This window comes from Canis aureus, chromosome 9 (assembly GCF_053574225.1).
Source record: "Canis aureus isolate CA01 chromosome 9, VMU_Caureus_v.1.0, whole genome shotgun sequence".
In the NCBI taxonomy this organism is placed as follows: Eukaryota; Metazoa; Chordata; class Mammalia; order Carnivora; family Canidae; genus Canis; species Canis aureus.
In genome coordinates, this window is record NC_135619.1 from 65,271,777 (window position 1) to 65,291,043 (window position 19,267).

Genomic DNA, 19,267 nt, shown 5'->3' on the forward strand with positions numbered 1-19,267 from the left:
GCTCCCTGCTCAGCAGAGAGACTGCTTCTCCCTCTCCCTCTGCCCCTTCCTCAGCTCATACTCTCTCTCTCTCACCTTCATCTACTTTCTCTCTAAAATAAATAAATAAAAATCTTAAAAAAAAAAGGGGGGGGGGAGAGAAAGACAGAACATGAGCAGAAGGAGAGGCAGAGGGAGAGGATCCCAAGCAGACTCTGCACAGAGCGCAGAGCCCCATGCAGGGTTCAATTTCACCACCCTGAGATCATGACCTGAGCCAAAATCAGGATTTGGATGCTTAACTGACTGAGCCACCCAGGTGCCCCTTTACTCCCATTTCTGCCAATAAACACCTGCACACCATATAGCCTGCATTAGTCATCTGACTACCCTGTGTCTCAGTTCCCTTGTCTCTGAAATGAAAGCACTGGTCTCAATAAAGTATAAGATCTCTGCCAGCTCTAAAATTTGTTTAAAAAGTGTAAACTCTTTAAAGGCATATTCTGTCCTAAACAAACAAAATTAGAATATCTTATAAACCATAAGTAATTACATATTACTTCTGAACTATATTCCATTGATTCTGATCCTATCCTACAAGATGTTAATAGATGTTATATCTGGAGGAAAACATGCTAAACTTGAAATGGTTGGCTTAAACAAAGTTAATCAGGTTTCTTTACTGCTGAACTTCACAGATTCCACACCATGAAAATCTGCATGTGAATCTTCAAAACCGAGATACTATACTTGTCAAGTTTATTGGATCACAAAATTATTTTTTATGGTAATACCTATTAAGTCAACCAGCATTCTGTAGATGTAGTTAAGGCAGGCTTAGCTCAAATCCTAGTTCTACCACTTAAAAGCCATCCGACCTTAAATTAATTACTTAACTTCTGTGTCTCAGGTCCCTTCTCATGTGAAATGAGGATAATAAAAATACCTGCCCACAAAGCATACTGATGTCTGTAATTTGCTTTGAAAAGCATTGAAAAAATAAGATGGATTAATGGATGAATATAGGTATGGATAGACAGATATGTGATAAAGCCAACAGATAAAATGTTAATTACAGAATCTAGATAGTGAGTGTAAGGGTGTTCGGCACGTAATTCTTCCAAATTCTCTGTATATTTGAAAATATAGCATAATAAAACGGCAGAAAATAAAATACCTACCTCACAGGGTTGTGATGAGGACTCAGTGAGTTAAATTTATACAGAGCTTGCTATATGCCTTAACTAAGTGTTACTATAAGTGTCTGTAAGTAAATAATGCTCTGGGAACACAACTTGAGAAAATCAGACCCAAATAGGAACTTCTAGAATTAAAAGTTTCAGGGAGGTAAGTGATTTCAGTGTCCTTTCATTTTTTTAAAACATTTTATTTATTTATTCATAGAGACACAGAGAGAGAGAGGCAGAGACAGAGGCAGAGGGAGAAGCAGGCTCCATGCAGGGAGCCTGATGTGGGACTCGATCCTGGGTCTCTGGGATCACCCCTGGGCTGGAGGCGGCGCTAAACCCTCTGAGCCACCAGGGCTGCCCTCAGTGGCCTTCCAAAGTTTAACTAAATCCGTAGTTAAAATTTTTTTAAATGTGGTCAAATTCACATAATATAAATTTCCCACCTTAGCCACTTTTAGTTGTACAAATACAGTGGTGTTAATTATACGTTCTATGTTTCAAAAAAAAATTATACGTTCTATGTTTGCAATAGATCTCTGAACTTTTTTAATGTTCCAAAAAAAAACTATACTCCCTGAATTTTATTAACAATTTAATGTAACTGCTGAGATGGCTGGATTTGGGCCTACCATTTTATTATTTGTTTTTAACTTTTTTTAAGTTTTATTTATTTAAAGTAATCTCCATACCCAACATGGGGCTTGAACTCATGGCCCCAAGATCAAGTTACATGCTCTTCCAACCAAGGCAGCCAGGGGCCCCTTAACTTGTCTTTTCTATTGTTTGTTCCCATGTTCCATATTTTCTGACTTAAAACAACAACAACAAAACACTGAAATGCTTTTTAGAATTTCATTTCAATTTTCACAGTGGTATTTTAGCTCTACTTCTTTGCATTACTAGTATAGTTGTTGCCCTAAGGATTACAGTATACTTCTTTAATTACTTACAGTCCTCTTATAATTACTACTGTACCATTTCCCTACAAATATAGAAACTTTGCAATCATTCTTTCTGGAATACTGATACATATATTATATGGAGTTAATACCTTCTATACATGCTATATATGAACAACTTATATAATACGATTTATAAAGAAAGAAGACAGAGACTTTCTCATTTCTATAGATATTTCTCAATTTTGATGATCTTTCTTATCTCTTCCAAGAATCCAAAATTTCATCCGGTGTAAGTTTTCCTCGCCTGAAAGAACTTCTTTTGACATCTATGGTAGTGCAGAATTCTCTGGAGTTTTCTTTTATCTGAAAAAGTCTTTCTTGCCTTCATTTATGTTTTTTCATTGAGCTATATTCTATAAAACTCACCCTTTTAAAGGGTATCTGTCCAAGGTTTTTAGTCTATTTACAGATTGTGTCACTGTCACCACTAACAAATTCTGGAATCCTCTTCATTTCTGAAGGATATTGTCCTTTGACAAAGAATTCCAGGATAAGGTTTTTCTTTTCTTCCAGCACTTTAACCATGCTCTTCCACTCTCTTTTAGCCTCCACGGTTTCCGAGGGGAAGTCAGTCATTAAATGGATCATTGCTCCTCTATTTGAAATGTATCATTTTTCTAGTGTTGCTTTCAACATTTATCTTTGGCTTTCCAAAATTTTGCCATGATGTGTCTTGACATGTACTTCTTTGGGTTCAGTCAGCCTGGTATTCACTGAGTATCTTATAAGTTTCTGTTTTTCAACAAATTTGGGGAATTTCTGCTTTAACTTTTCAAAAATGTTTTTCTATCCCATTCTCTCTATCCTCTGAGGTTCCATTTACGTGCATGTTGTATTATTTAAATCAACCAAAAAGGTCCTAGAGACTCTTCATTTTTTGTCCCAATATGTTTTCTTTCTGTTCTTCAAATTAATTTCTATTGCTCCATCTTCAAGTTCATGTACTTTTCCTTCTGTACCTCTATTCAACTGTTAAATCCATCTACTGAATTTTTATTTCAAATGTAGTATCTTTTAATTTTAGAACTTCCATTTGGTTCTCTTCCATTGTTTCTATTTATCTGATAGGATTTCTTGTTTTATTAGTCACTGAGAGCATGACATTTTATTTCACTGAGGATATTCTAACAGTTGCTTTTAAAATATTGTCTGCTACTGCAAATATTTCATTCATCTCAGGATAGGACTCAGCTGATTTCTTCCTCTTCAGAAAATTTCCATTTTCTTGATTCTCCATATATGGGGTTAATTATGGACTGTAGAAATGTTAATGTGAAGACTAAAGATTGTTATTTTTTCCTCCAGTGAGTTCTTTTGTTTAGCTGGCAAATATCTTGGGTTGGCTTGAACTATAAACTCTTTCTTAGGAGGCAGCTCCAGCTCAGTTTAGATTTTTTGTCTTCAGCTGGGCTGTTCTGAGTCCACTGTACTCATACATGGCTCAGAGATTAGGAAGAGATGTATGCTCACAAAATGTGAGGACTCTTCCTCCCCTGGCTCTTCTTCTTCTGGGATTTCTCTACTATCTTCAGAGAAGCAGGGTTCTCTGGTTTCAGTTTTCTAGTCTCCCCGGCCAGAGAGACTATTGTTTTTCCACCAGTCTCCAGAGTACAGACTGTACTTAGCCTGAAGCTAAAATCAGTGAAAAGGCAAAGTTACTTCTTATAGCTCCCTTCCTTCCCTCCTCCAACTGTGTACTCCCCAGTGGAATCTATCTGCTTCTGTTCACTCTCAAGAGCCTTAAATAGTTGCTTTTTAACATTAAATCCAGGTTTTACAGTTGTTTTCTACAAAGGAATTCTCTAGTAGGGGGTCTTTTTTCTGAAATTACAAGAAACAAAAGCCTTCATATTGTAGACAGGATGAAGGGGAGCAGAATATGCCACCCCCAAATGTGCCACTTTGGCATGCTGATTCTTTTGAATTAAAGTTACTTAAGAAACAGCCAGAGAAAGAAAAGAAAAACAGACCTCCTCTTCTTGCCCCCCCATCCCCACCTGCCCGGGAAAGCAGGAAATAAATCTCTCATTTGAAACGTACCTTCCCTGTACCAGGAGGATAAAAGGCATCCTTATTACCAGAAATAAGAGATTTGGGGCCCAGAAAGCTATGTAAACAAACTTTGTTACTTCCTCACTAATTTTCTACCCCAAACCCAAACCCTTCTATCTTGTCAATTTTCACAAAACTACCTGCTTTGGTGACTTCTTTGAGTCTCTTATTTCTATAGGCTCCTGTACATACAAAATTAAATGTTTTTTCTCCCGTTAATTCGTGTTGTCAATTTAACTATTAGGCCAGCCAAAGAACCTAGAAGAAGGGAAAGGTTCTTCTCCCCTGCAATTACAAAGTTTTTACTTTACTACTCTAGTAAGTTAACTTCAAAAAGTAAAATAAAATTAAAAAGGTGATTTAAACTCATTTTAGGGTTCTTGAACTTAATATATTTTACATTACATATTTTACATTACATCTGATAGGCAAAGTAAGTAATCAGACATCCTGTATCAAGATTTAGGCATGGGGAGAATTTATTAGTTATAAAGATCTTTTTCATCATGTTAACAACAAAACACATAAAAACAAATGGTAGGGCAGCCCTGGTGGCTCAGCGGTTAAGCGCCGCCTTCAGTCCAGGGGTTGATCCTAGAGACCGGGGATCGAGTCCCACATCGGGCTCCCTACATGCAGCCTGCTTCTCCCTCTGCCTGTGTCTCTGCCCCTCTCTCTGTGTCTCTCATGAATGGATAAATAAAATCTTTTTAAAAAATGGTAAAGAGAATATTATTTAGAATCCTAAGCACTGACAAACACATATTTGAGCATGTGAGTCTAGGTGTCTAAATGGTTCTCATTTCTATGCTATTACTTGTCATTATAATTAGAAGTCTTTGAACATGAAAGTCTAAAAATAAACTATATTTCTCTTAAATTGTTAACCTCAGATCAAGAGCTCAAACTTCCCAGGAACACCATCAACATTTATTAGAACAAGACCTAAAATATTTACACATCGTATTTCACCTTGGAGGTGAAGTAAACATCAGTCAATTACAGAAATCTGCATTTCTGAGTCATTGCATGCCTTAGTGAAGTCCCAGATGCACACTGATCAGATGGTGAGGAGCTACTCACGCCTGGGGCCAGACTGTGCCAGAAGGAAGCCTTTACAAGTGAGAAACAGAACTGTCCATTGTTTTCCTCCATATGTGAAAATAAATGGCACTTTATTGTGGTTGCAGGAGCTCCTTCTCCTGTGCCAGGCATACCTCTGCCCACCTCCTGTCTAGTCCTCTCCAGAGGTAAGAGAAGCTACTACTCTAATCACTCAAGAATCTAAAATCCTAACAGGGCACAATTAGCAGTATATGGGGTCACTGTGTTCAAATAAGGGTCTCTACACAAGGTCTGTTTTACTGCCTCAAACTCTTGGCCTAGCCTGACCCACTAGGGCCCAATGGCTATTCTCTTGCACCTCTCCTTCACTATACAGCAGTTCCTCGTTATCCACAGCTTCACCTTCTGCAGGTTCAGTGACCTGCGCTCTTAGTGACCTGCAGTTCGCCATGGGTCAGGGGCAGATGATCCTTCTGCTAATGCATTCTCAGAAGGCCAGCTGTGGCCTCACACTCTGTCCCAATGCCTACATCACTCACCTCACCTCGGCTCATCACGAAAGCATTTTATTATCTCACCATCATCACAAGAAAGGTGGATTCGGTACCATAAGACAGTCTGAGAGAGAGATCATATTCACACCACTTTTATTATAGTATATTGTAACTGTCCTGATTATTAGTTATTGTTAATCTCTTACTGTGCTTAATTCATAAATTAAATTTTATCATAGGAATGCATGCAGAGGAAAATGCATGGTACAGAGGAGGTTTGGTACTATGCACGGTTTTGGGTATCTGCTGGGGGTCTTGGAACATCTCTCTCATGGATAAGGCGGGGGAGGTACTGTATACTGTAGTCGACAAAGCAGATTCAGAGGTTCTTTGGGACTTGGTGTTCACTGACTAGTTTGTTCTCCCCCTCCCCCCCCATTTTCTAATTCACACACATCTAACATACTGGTCCCAATATGGTGACTAGATGAGGCTGGGAGGGAAGGAATCCAGACTTAGGCCTTAAGCCTGAACCACTTGCACCAAGGCATCTCTAAGGAGTTGCCTTAGAGTGATGAGCTGGAAGTTTGCACGGCCTTTACCAATGCGGCACTCTGAGTCCCACTGGCTGCTCCTCACAGACAACTCAGCTCCCTCATGACTCTCCAGGGCTAAGAGTGTACTGGCTGGGCACTTTGGGCATTTCTGAATTTCTGGCTGTAAAACTTGGCACCAACACCTTACCCTCAGCTCCTAATTCCCAACTAAAAGGATTACCTCCTTTCCACAGAAACAAGTCTTGTGAAAACTCTTTACAAATATATAAAATAACAAAGGGTATCAACAAACATAGACTGGACCTATTTATATTTAGTTGGTTCATAATAGTATTGCCAAGTCAGTTGTTTTTATCTGGCAGCTATTTTGATGCCTACACCTCATGAGTTGTTAAATATTAGTAAGCACGGGCTAAAAGAAAGTATTTTTAAGCTTTTCAAAGTCTATATTAGGCCTCTCTCTACAGTTCATCAGCTTAGACAGCATTTATAGTTTTTACATTAATGCATTATTCAGTTTATTCATTTGTGTGAACAGTTGTAATGCTTTCATAAAGTAGTTTTCACCATTTTTTTTAATTAAAATATCAGAAACTACCCCACTGAAAATCCTTCACTTCTTCATTAGTGTTATTATCCTTTAATGTGTACCTCCTGGTTAGGAAATCACTTTTAAAACTGATTTTCACAAGTTCTTTAATAAGAAGTCAATGGATCTTTTAAAACTGCCAAAACTCAAATGAATTTCAATGTTTAACAGATTCTCTTTAGATATCAGTCTGAATTATTAATAGCTCTTAAAAGAAAAATCTTGTCTTACACAATGAATATAATGTACTTGGTTTCTTTTTTTTTTAAGACTTTATTTATTTATTCATGAGAGACACAGAGAGAGAGGGGCAGAGACACAGGCAGAGGAAGAAGCAGGCTCCATGTAGGGAGCCCAACATGGGACTCATCCTGGGTCTCCAGGATCACGCCCTGGGCTGAAGGCGGTGCTAAACCGCTGAGCCACCCCGGCTGCCCTGTACTTGGTTTCTGACACTACAACTGGATTCCTTTGGCTCATCGAATAATAATATGGTTATGTGTTGTGTAGAAAAATATGGCCGATGTAATTTTTTAAATAATAAATTTAGAAAAACCAGATAACTGTCTTTTCTCCCAACTTTAAATAACTTTGTTGTTTGTTATACTATTATCATAAAATAATACTGGTTTGTGGCTTTAAAAAAATAGACAATATAAATAAACCTTAAGTAGACCCTGAAAATCTCCCATATCCCCACCAAAGATTACTATTGTTATTCCTTGGCATATTCTTCCAGGATTTGAGCCATAAATCTATGAATGATAAATGGCTTCTTAACCCAACTTTCTAGGCAATTCTACTACCGAATGTAATTTATAATGCATATTATTTATGACCATTTCTTTGTAAGTTGAGATGTTTAAGCCAGAACTTCCCAATCTTATGGAGGAAAAAAATCAGGAAAAACACATTTTTCATTCTGTTGCCATAGTTTCTGCTAAGCTGCATAAATGTAATTGCTCAGAGCATGTGCTGAAATCATTTGATTAGATCCAATAATTCACTTGTGTTAAAGCTAAGAAAATGCTTAATTTAAAGCACTTTTACAATTAAAGTAGAAATAAGGAAAAGTAATAATGCTTCTGAAGCCATTTAAAGACAGTTGTTGGTATATGAGTGAGATACTCATAAACCAGATTTTATTCAACAGATTAATTATTTCTTAAATTTGCAATAAGCTACAAGAAATAAAATTTATAAGATTATGGAGTCTATGGACAATAAGGGGAATATCACTATCATGTGAAACTACTTAAAAATGTTCATTGAGAATACAAATTCTCATTTACTCATTTAACAAATATTCACTGAGTACCTACAGACACCAAAGCCAGCTGTTAGGTCTTTAAGAAACACAGGATTTGAAAATGCAAGAAAGGCTAGGGAATTCTGGGCTAGAAAAATATCTGGAGAAAAGGCATAAGTGAGAATAAATACTTCCCTAGTACAGAATAAGAAGAGGATTGTTCTAATTAGCTATGATGGGCTTATGTTGGAAAAATAGCAAAAATATCACATCAAATAAGTTCCCCAAACTAGATGATTCAAAACCTAGCCTGCCAGACTAATTAGCTTGAACTGAATCCATAAGCAGTAATGGCTCTTGACAAGATGAAAGTAAGGTTTTAGAAAATTACTTTGGCAGCGGTATGCCATGTGGATAGCAAGCAAGGGAAGACAAAAGCTAAAAGAGGGAGAGGTTAATGCAATCAATTGGATGTGTGCTAACAAGAATCTGGTCTGGGTAGAAACTAGAATAAAAAAGGCAGGAATGAGCCTAAGAATCACTGAAAAATGTTCAGTTCAAGAAACACTTGCTGAATACCTGACTTGGATGCTGAGACCACAAATGCAAACAGGATAGGGTCCCCACGTTCAAAGATAGATAAATTCAACTTTTATCCCCCCCATTGGCCCATACCTAGAGTACAAGAAATGGGGTGCTGGGTGGTTCAGTTAGGTTAATGTCAGACTCTTGATTTTGGCTCAGGTGGTGATCTCAGGGTCCTGGGATCGAACCCCATGTAGGGCTCCTTTCTCAGTGCAGAGTCTGCTTCTCTCCCTCTCCCTCTGCCCCTCCTCTCACTTGCACACACATGCTCTCTCTCTGAAATAAATAAATCTTAAAAAAAAAAAAAAAAGGTACAAGACACGAAAGTCTGGTAAATGGTAGTGTTGTCAACGAATATTGTTGCAAGGGGAAGTTGAAAAGGAAGGTTGAAAGGGGAAGTTTTGGGGTTTCAACACTGATTTTGAAGTGATGGCAGGGCATCCCAAAAAGGCTGCCGTGTAGACAGTTCTAGACAAGGAAATGAAGTTTGGCAGAGACAGCATGCTGATGGGGTTTAGAACATGCTACCTGCCAAACATGGCACTTTGGCACATTGACTATTTGAAACTGAAGGAATCAGAAAATCGACATCAGGTACAGGAAAGGAGTTTCTGACCTCCCCATGAAGCAAATCATAAAACTCTCCAAGAGGCACCCTCGCTATACCCAGAGAAAGGAGCTTGCCTATCTCTGGACAGAGGACACAGGGAAGAATCTGAACAAACAGGCCTTACTAAGTTCTCCCAGGTTACATGTACACTGTATCTTTGTCCTCTCATACCCATTCTACAACCTTCCACCCCATCAAACCTAACATGAAAATGCTCCAGTTTATGTCTCCTGGGTCTTCATTTCCTTATGTAGGAAGAGGCTCTCATGTCACAGAAAAGTTGCTACATAAAATTGTTAATCTGTCTTTTGTTACAGGAATCCCAGAAAACTTAGAAGGGCAAAAAGGGAAAAAGTTATTAAGAGAAGAGCAAATGCTTTAAGAAGAAAGCCCTTGGGAGACTACATGGAAAGAAGAGCAAATCTTGATGAAGACCAGGAGTTCGGATGCAGAAAGAGCCAGAGAAAAGTTGAAAAAATGAACAGCGGATAGAATCCAAAGAAAGAATGCCAACACTACTCCCCCCCAACCCCCATCCCACCACCAATTACCAATGAAGTCAAATGTGGTAGAATGGGAAATATATATTTGGTCTTTGTCCAGGTTCCCAGCACGCAGCTCCTAGAAGCTTAGGACTCTCCAGAGTGGTATGAGTGTCTTTTGTATGCTGAGATGACTGGAGGCTAAGGGGACCCAGATATCTTCAGGATGGGGGCTGGCTGCTAGAAAGACCTAGAAGACTCAGCTTCACCGCCCCCACCACCCCTGCGCCTCCTTCCGGGAAAGGAGAGGGGCTAGGGATTAAGTTAATAACCAAGGCCAGTGATTTAACCAGCCATGCCTATATCAAGAAACCTCCAGGAAAAACCCCTGAACAGTGATTCTGAAAGGTTCGGGTTGGTACACACACAGAGGTGCTGAGGTGGGATGGTGGTGCTCCCTGATAGGACATGGAAGTCCCACATTCCCTCCCCCTACTATCAATAACTTGCCCTAAGAATCTCTTCCACTTGGCTGTTCCAGAGTCATAGTTTTACCCTCAAATCTAGGTTGGGAGGTCACGGTATATGGATATGGATGGAGATGAATAAATAAAATAACATCCTTAAAAACAACGGATATAAATAATTCATTTAAAGATATGAAAGGACGGAATAGAGTGAAAATGGGAAAGAATCATATGAAATATTTTTCCAACTTAGCAGTCAGATGAGAGAGAGGGTTGGAAGTGATAAATAATGGGATCTAGACAGAAAGAGTTAGAAGAAAGAATTAAAAGACAGTGAAGAATAAGGATATGTAAAGGATGGAAAAAAAGATTATATACAGCCTTTCTACTGGACACAAATGGTCTCCGAAGGGAGTATCTGAGAAGCAGTGCAATTGAAGCAAGAGTAAAACACCTCAGAAATAAGCATGGCTAAAATACACAGGGGGATGAAATAAGATCTATAAAAATCACCTTATGAGATAAAATCACTATAAACAGCATAGAACTTGATCTATGCAAATCAAAACAAACTAAAATATTTAGAGAATGGATAACAAAAGGTAGACTAGAAAAAATGAAAGCTAAAAAACAGAATGCCAAGTTGGGTGATGTGTTTCTAGCATTTTCCAAGGGACAACCTGATTACCAGCTTCAAATGTCAGGTCCCCTAGGAAGCAACACCTCTAACCTGGAGATGGCCTTACTATGCTCCTAAGCCTTTCACTCATAAAGCACTCAGCCAATTTCCTTTTTTTTTTTTTTTTAAGAATTTATTTATTTATTCATGAGAGACAGAGAAAGAGAGAGAGAGAGGCAGAGACACAGGCAGAGGGAGAAGCAGGCTCCATGCAGGGAGCCCGATGTGGGACTCCATCCCAGGTCTCCAGGATCAGGCCCTGCGCTGAAGGTGGCGCTAAACTGCTGAGCCACCCAGGCTGCCCCTTTTTTCTAATTCCATACTCAGCAACCAATCCAACTTTAACCTGAGATTCTTACCCCAAAGGAAAAAATGCACTAATCAAGCAAACACAAGTGTTTCATGTAATTGCTCATGTGTCATTCTAAAATGGTAAGGTATCATCTGGGTTGATATATCAGTCTTTTGAGATTGTAATCATAGCTATCTGTATGAAATCGGGGCATGAAAAAGAAATGCAATTAACAGAACAATCCAGCATTGAACCCTATTTGTCACCATCGAGGAACACCTCATTAACAGCAGTATACACAAGACACTGCGGCAGTGTACTGTGACCTTGTCAACAGTTTTGTGACTGTTTTCATCTCAGGAGAAAAGGAGAACAATTACAGAAAGCAGCGTTGTGAGAGTCAGCTGTGAGTGCAGTAGGAAGTAGGGAAAGAGCTTGCCGCAGCTGAAACCGAAATAATTAAACTACAATTTATTATAAATCTGTGATCTACAGAACATCAACTTAGGAAGCTTAAACACTACACTCTTGTCTACAAAAATACTTGTCCAACTTTCAGGCTCTTAATAGGTTTGTCTTCCTGAGACCTTATCGCATCAATTAAATAAAAGGGGGAGGGGACAAAGCTTAACAAGTTAATAAAAAAGTTCCTGTTTTTTTTGGTAAAGAAAGGAGTTTCAGTCCTGCCTCAAATTCCCTATTCTTCAATGATCTGTTTCACCTTCCCCTTTCTAGCACCTTCAATTTTAACATCAACATTAATCTCTAATTTCCAAGTACTGGTGTGAATAAGAACACAGCACATTACTGTAGACATTTTCCTCTTTTTAAAACTCTTCTTCTCTCATGACCTGTAACAGAGAAAGCCTCCAAGGCGGGCGATTATAACCCCACCATGCTCATAGGAGCTACTCTCATTCCGTACATTCATTTCCAGTCTTTTCTCATGTATGGATCCTAGTTACTAGCTGGGGCTTGCTTGCCAGCTCTGTACGCTAAAGGGACTCAAATGGGCAGAGTCACAGCCTGTGCTGGTCCAGAGCCCCCTCTGAGGTCCCTCAGGCATCACCTCTATTCTGCACCACACGAATCCAGACACAACACTGGGTTCACCTCTGAGTTCTATAAAAGGCAGGAACAAAACCTGAACACATGCAGAAACCATTCCTTATTATAAGAGACTTCGGGGAAGATTTCCAGAGAAAGGCAGAGGATTGGTACATATGGCAACAACTAAAGGGGACCTGAAAGTAGCAACAGTCCTAATTTCTTTCTTTTTTTTTTTTTTTTTTTTTAATGATAGTAACAGAGAGAGAGAAAGAGAGGCAGAGACACAGGCAGAGGGAGAAGGAGGCCCCATGCACCGGGAGCCCGACGTGGGATTCGATCCCGGGTCTCCAGGATTGCGCCCTGGGCCAAAGGCAGGCGCCAAACCGCTGCGCCACCCAGGGATCCCAACAGTCCTAATTTCCCACCATCTTCTAGCCTGGAGGGAGGAGGCCTTTATCTCACCTATTCCCTGGCCTTGCAATGCTCTTTTGACTTTCCTCCTTTTCTCTCTCTCCTTCCCTCTTAGGAGCAAAAACCAACAAACTGGTCCCCTTGTCTTCTGTCAAGCAGCTTCCTCCACTCCTGACCTCTCAGCCCTAACTAACATCCATACTCACACCCCTAAGTGGGCTTGATATCAAGACAATGCCCCCAGGGTAGTTCCCTCCATACAAGGAATCCTGGTGCCCACTGCTGTGATAATACATTTTTCTTCTCCTTGCCTGTACTGTAGGCTTTATGTGGTCATTATACTCTACATTTAACTACAGAGTCTACTGACTGAGCAAATCCAGTATTGTGCAAATCAGAGGCAATACTGGAGCAGACATACTCCCTGATGCCAAGCAGGGCAGGGTCCAGGGGAGGCACCCAGGCAAGTGAGGAAGCCCAACGTACAACCACTACCAAAGAGGTAAGAGGCAGAGTACCAAGAGGGCATCTTGCCACATCTGAAGGTTTGGGGAAGTGAGGTACAGATGGGGAGGGGGAAAAAGCCTATTCATCAGAAAAAAACACATAAAAGCACCAAGATGACAGAGAACATGGCATACCTGAGAATCTGCAATTAGTGCAGACAGGCAAATGCAAAAGAAGGAAAGGGCAAGAAAGCACAGCGAGATGCAAGGCAGGAACCAGTTCATGGAGACTCCGATTTGAAAAGGTCTATATTTTGTTCCAAAAGCAATAGGAGCCAGTGAAAGATTTTAAACTGTGGATTAAGATAATCATTTCTGTACCTGAGAAACACCAGCAGCAACAGTAGCAGGAGCATGGACAATGAATTAGAAAGGAATTCACATGAAGACACCAAAGCCAACACACAGGTTGATGCAATGGTTGAGGCCAGAAATAATAAAGGCTACACTTAGGCACTGAAATTAGGAAAAGAAAAAAAAAGGGAATTCCTTAATATTCATTAATACTGCTAGGCACAAAGTGAAAACATCGGAAATTACTAAAATCATGAAATTCGGAGTAGCTGTGGCACAATCTCTTCAATTCAAAATGACAATCCTTAGGTGACCCATGAAATCATAAAGTGCAGATCCCTGGGTGGCTCAGTGGTTTGGCACCTGCCTTTGGCCCAGGGCACGATCCTGGAGTCCCGGGATCGAGTCCCATGTTGGGCTCCCGGCATGGAGCCTACTTCTCCCTCCTCCTGTGTCTCTGCCTCTCTCTCTCTCTCTCTCTATGTCTATCATAAATAAATAAATAAATCTTTTAAAAAAAAGAAATCATAAAGTGCTTGGAACAGAGGACAAGACATATTTTCAAAGTGTTGTATATGAACCCTATTCATTTGCTAAAACTCAGAACTGTATGTCAAGGGTGAATTCTACTGTATGTAAATCATGCCTCGATACAAAAATACAAGAGCTGTAAAGAACCATGAAAGTATCTTTTTGTTTGGGGTTTTTTTTCCCCATGAAAATATTTTTTAAACATGGATGTTATAAATCTTGAAGATTTTCAGATTTAACAAGAATTTTCTTGATGTTTACATGGTTATTATTTTACACACATATCTGCTTATCAAAGGGAATGCTTGCTTTTTAGAAAAGCCACATATTTTCTAATAGCAATATAAAGTTTCTAAGACTTATTTTTCAAGATGCACACATTTTTGGGACATCTTATGCCACATCATCCAAGCAACTTGTTCTTCGATTTTATAAAAATAGATTATTTATTAATGCATTATTCTTAAATGTTACAAGTTTTTCTGTCCTTGCTGTAACAGCATGTGATTTGATAACATATCATTATTTATATATGCAGATGTGTGTATGGGTGTATATAGATTTGGTGAACATAAACTTTGTGAATTAAAAATAAGTATGTGAAAGGTCTGTGGGATTTCCAAATGAAGATGATCAATGGACAGTAAAAAATTTTACTGTGGTAAATTATTTGAGAATTCACAAATATTGTAAAACATACAGCTTTACAAGAATAGTCAACTTGAATACTTCATTTCCTGGCCATGTCCTATGACTGAACTTAGTACACACAAAAATGTGAAGAAAACTAATTAAGGAAACAATATATATAGCACATCAAAAGGATTGTGAAGTTTTAGAAGACTTTTTTTTTTTAAGATTTTATTTATTTATTCATAGAGACACAGAAAGAGAGAGAAAGGCAGAGACACAGGCAGAGGGAGAAGCAGGCTCCATGCAGGGAGCCCGACATGGGACTCGATCCCAGGTCTCCAGGATCACACTCCAGGCTGCAGGCAGCACTAAACCACTGTGCCACTGGGGCTGCCTGAAGTTTTTAGAAGACTTACTTAAGAGGTAAGCTCCCTCAGTATTAGTTTATGACTTACTACTAGTTTATCAATCATTAACTCTCTGACAGTTTAAAGACAACCCCTCTTTGAACCTGAATCTGGATAAAGACCAGAGCTACACTCCTGACACTTTGTATGGCCTTCCTTATATTCTTAAGGTATACCTTCATTTGCGGTAGAAGTCATGTTGTAGTATTTTGGCAAGCAAAACATTAGATAACTTACAAATGATAAAAACTTAAATCATCACAGCAAAGTAAACACTCCAGATTTCAAAGTGCCACGGAAATATTTATTTTGGTATCTGTTGACATATTTTAAATTGTACCTTCTGTGCAAAATATGAAGTAGTTTTCAAACGGTCCAAAGTAATATTCCCAAGAGTCAGATTTCAATTTGATGTAAGAAAATACAGCAGCACTTTGTCCTTCCTAAGCCATAACCTCATTTTTCCACTGCAATTCTATTGTCGCCTCTACGCCTGATTCTATTGTGAGAAAGAACTTTATCAACACCCTTTCCTTTTTCTAGTTTCCAGACTACATGCTGCTAATAGTGCCAATTTGGTTTCTATCAGCACTTAAATGCAGCTGCCTTGAATCAAATCAGTTTGTGATAATATGTGCCTAGAGCTAGAAATGTTCATAGGGGCTATTGCCAACTTGTTTTTCAAGAACAGTTCTACAAAAAAAAAAAAAAAAAAAAAAACAGTTCTACTTTCAAAAATGTTAATTTTAGTGGACTACCAAATTTAATGCGGATGAACACTGGGGACTGAAGAAACTAAATTCCTCCCGTCTTACCCATCCTTCCTCTCCTATTTCAGTTTTAACTATTTTCTCCACCACAACCATCCTCTGACACCAAGCCTGCAATTCAGAAGAAAAGGTCAAGGAGTGCTCTGGAAGGACTTTGGGGCAATAGAGCTCTACAGGACCATGCTCCCCTACTGTCCCCTCCTTTTCTTATTTCAAACATGAAGTGTGTAACCCATTCCCCTGAAACCAAGTCAAGCAATTAACGCCTCTGATTTTATGACAAAGGTATGAGCACAATGGTGTTGCCCTATAATAAGTCATAGAGCTTTTGTACCTCTTAAACACTATTATAGTGCTCCGTAGTCACTTAAATTTTTAATTTTATTTGAAAATTATTTTATCTTTTTTTAAGATTTTATTTATTCGTGAGAGATAGAGAGAGAGAGAGAGAGAGAGAGAGAGAGAGAGGCAGAGACACAGGCAGAGGGAGAAGCAGGCTCCATGCAGGGAGCCCAGTGCGGGACTCGATCCCGGGTCCCCAGGATCCTACCCTGGGCTGAAGGTGGCGCTAAACCACTGAGCCACCCAGGCTGTCCTGAAAATGATTTTAAAATCTAAAATTGCTAATGGACAACTCTCATATTCAGAATCACCAATTTTTAAAATTCTCACACATACGCACATACTCTCACACATAAGACTTATTTTTTCTGCTCTATTCAGAGTAGTTTCATGCATCCTGGCCCCTTATCATGCATCCTGGCCCCTTGTATATTTCAGTATGTATCTCCTAAAAATGCTTTTAAATAGCCTCACTATAGTTATCAAGTTCAAAAAATTTAACATTGATAAAATATTTTAATCTATGGTCCCTATTCTGATTTGTCAACTGTCTAATGTTCTTTGTGATAGTTAATTTTATGTGTCAACTTGGCAGGACTATATAGTGCCCAGATACATGGTCAAATATTATTCTGAGTGCTTCTATGAGGGTATTTTTGGATAAGACTAGTATTTCATTGGTAGACTTTGAGTAAAGCAGTTTGTCCTCCATAAAGTAAGGTGTTTAGAGGAGACTCCATCATCAAATAGAAATGGTACACCTGAGATCGGGGCTGAACAGGGCCTGAAAGCAAACAAGTCATGTGAACAAGTGACACAAATGCCTGTGGGCCCCACTCCCAGCACACCACCTTCACTCTCCCAGCCTGCACCTGTGGCCTCATGGGGAGTTCCCTAAGATCAGCTAATGGAAAAAGATGACCCAGGCCTGGTTACAGATGGTTCTACACAACGTGCAGCCACCACCTGAATGTGGACAATTACAATACCACAGCTCTTCCGAGGATATTCCTGAAGGACTGGGAAGGCACCATGTGACCAGTTATAGAAATGAAGATCCCAAGTATCATGGATATGTCTTCCTTATTTTGTCATTAATGTGTGTATGTGCCTGTGTGTTTGTGTGTGTGTGTGTGTGTGTGTGTAAAATAAATATCTTTGTTCTCTCCCCTCTCTTATTCCCTTATCATGTAATATATGATGAACTGACTTTATATCACAGCATTTAACTTACGAGATGGATATCAAGGAGAATAAACACTCAAGAACTGTGAGTCCTCTTCTGCAAAAATGGCTAGTGTTTTCTGCTGTACACAGGGTGGCTGAATCATGTAAACTGCAAGTTTGACCTTGTTATTGTCTTTACTTGGAAGTATTTAAGGAGATACATTGCGGGGGGGGGGGGGGGCCGCCTGGGTGGCTCAGTCAGTTAAGCATCTGCTTTTGGCTCAGGTCATGATCTCAGGGTCCTGAGTTTGAGCCCTGAATTGGGCTCCCTGCTGAGTGGGGAGCATACTTCTCCTTCCCTCTGCCCCTCCCTCTGCTCATGCTCTCTCTCTCAAATAAATAAACAAAATCTTTAAGAAAAATAAGGAGATGCATATGGATATTTGGTCAAACAATAAAACATTACTCTGGGTGTTTCTATTATGGTGTTTTTGAATAACACTCAAATCTATGGACTTAAAGCAGATTGTCCTCCACAATGTGGATGGGCCTCATATGATCAGCTGAAAGGGTAAACAGAACACAGAGACCAGTCTTTCCTGAGGAAGAGAATTCTCCAGCACACTGCCTTCAGACTAGAATTGGACCATCAGTTCCCCTTAGTCTCGAGCCTGCTGGTCCACCGTTGCAGATTTTGGATTTGCTAGCCTCCAGAATTACACGAGCCTATTTATTATTCCCTATAATAAATCTCTTTACACACACACACTTTCTATTGATTTTGTTTTTCTGGAGAACTTCAACTAACACATCCTTCCATAGCACTTTCTCCTTGAGTATAACATCCAGTATACAATCACATACCACATTTATTTTGTCATGTCTCTTTAGATTTATTTTATCTGGAAGACTTCCTCAACCTTGGTCTTTTATAACTGATGTTTTTGAAGCACAGAGATCATTGTTTTTTGTTTATTTAAACAGAATTTTGTTTGACTGAAGTCTGCTCACAATTCAGGTCACCAGCTGGAGTACTACCTAAGTGATGTGTGCCTTTCAGAGTTATCACAACCAAAAGTATACAAAATATCAATTTATCCCATAATGATGATGTTGGTTTTACTGATTTATTTTTTATTTACTTACTTCATTTATTGTACTAAATAGGCTCCATACCCTATGTGGGGCTCGAACTCACAACCCTGAGATCAAGAGTCACATGCTCTACTGGCTAAGTAGTTTTGATCACCCAGTCAAGGTGCTGTCTGGGTTTTTGTGTATATAGGTACTAATTTACCCCCTATAAATTTGTGGAGAGACACTATAAGGCCATTAATATTTCCTGTTCCTCATCACACTCCCACACTTAGATTTAGCATCCATTGATGATTCTTGCCTAAACCAATCTTTTATATGGATACAAAATAATAATTTTTTGTAATAATAATTTTCTACCGCTTCCACTTCTTCTATGTTTATCAGTTAGCATTGTACTGTGAGAAAACTACTCATGGATTACCATTTTTTTCAGTGCATTAAAATTCATTCCTGTCCTTAATATTTTGCTGCACAAATTAACCCAGATTTGGTCTGTGGAAGCATCTTCAAGCTGGCTTCCATGTCCTGACATGACCCCTTCATTTATTTTCTTCCTTCCTTCCTTTTTAGCATTTCTTTGCTTCCTCTTACAAGCCGACTTAATTCCTTTTAAGGGTAAATGTTATTAGGAGCCAAGATCTGAGTGCCAGGTGTGTGCACTGCTACTGGGAGATCTTGTCTTCTAGGCCTTTTCCTGTACAGAGCTAGGAAATGTATATTTATGCCATTTTATATATATTTAAATCTTTTGTATATATATACTTAATATTGTATATGGACTTATGTTGTACATGGACTTATACTAT

At 39.1% G+C, this 19,267-nt stretch overlaps 1 protein-coding gene across 3 annotated transcripts in view; it reads right to left on the reverse strand.

Moving 5' to 3' along the window:
• RPS6KA5 (ribosomal protein S6 kinase A5) overlaps window positions 1–19,267 on the reverse strand; it is a 171,694-nt gene that overhangs the window by 119,991 nt on the left and 32,436 nt on the right. The gene's annotated exons all lie outside the window — the stretch shown is intronic.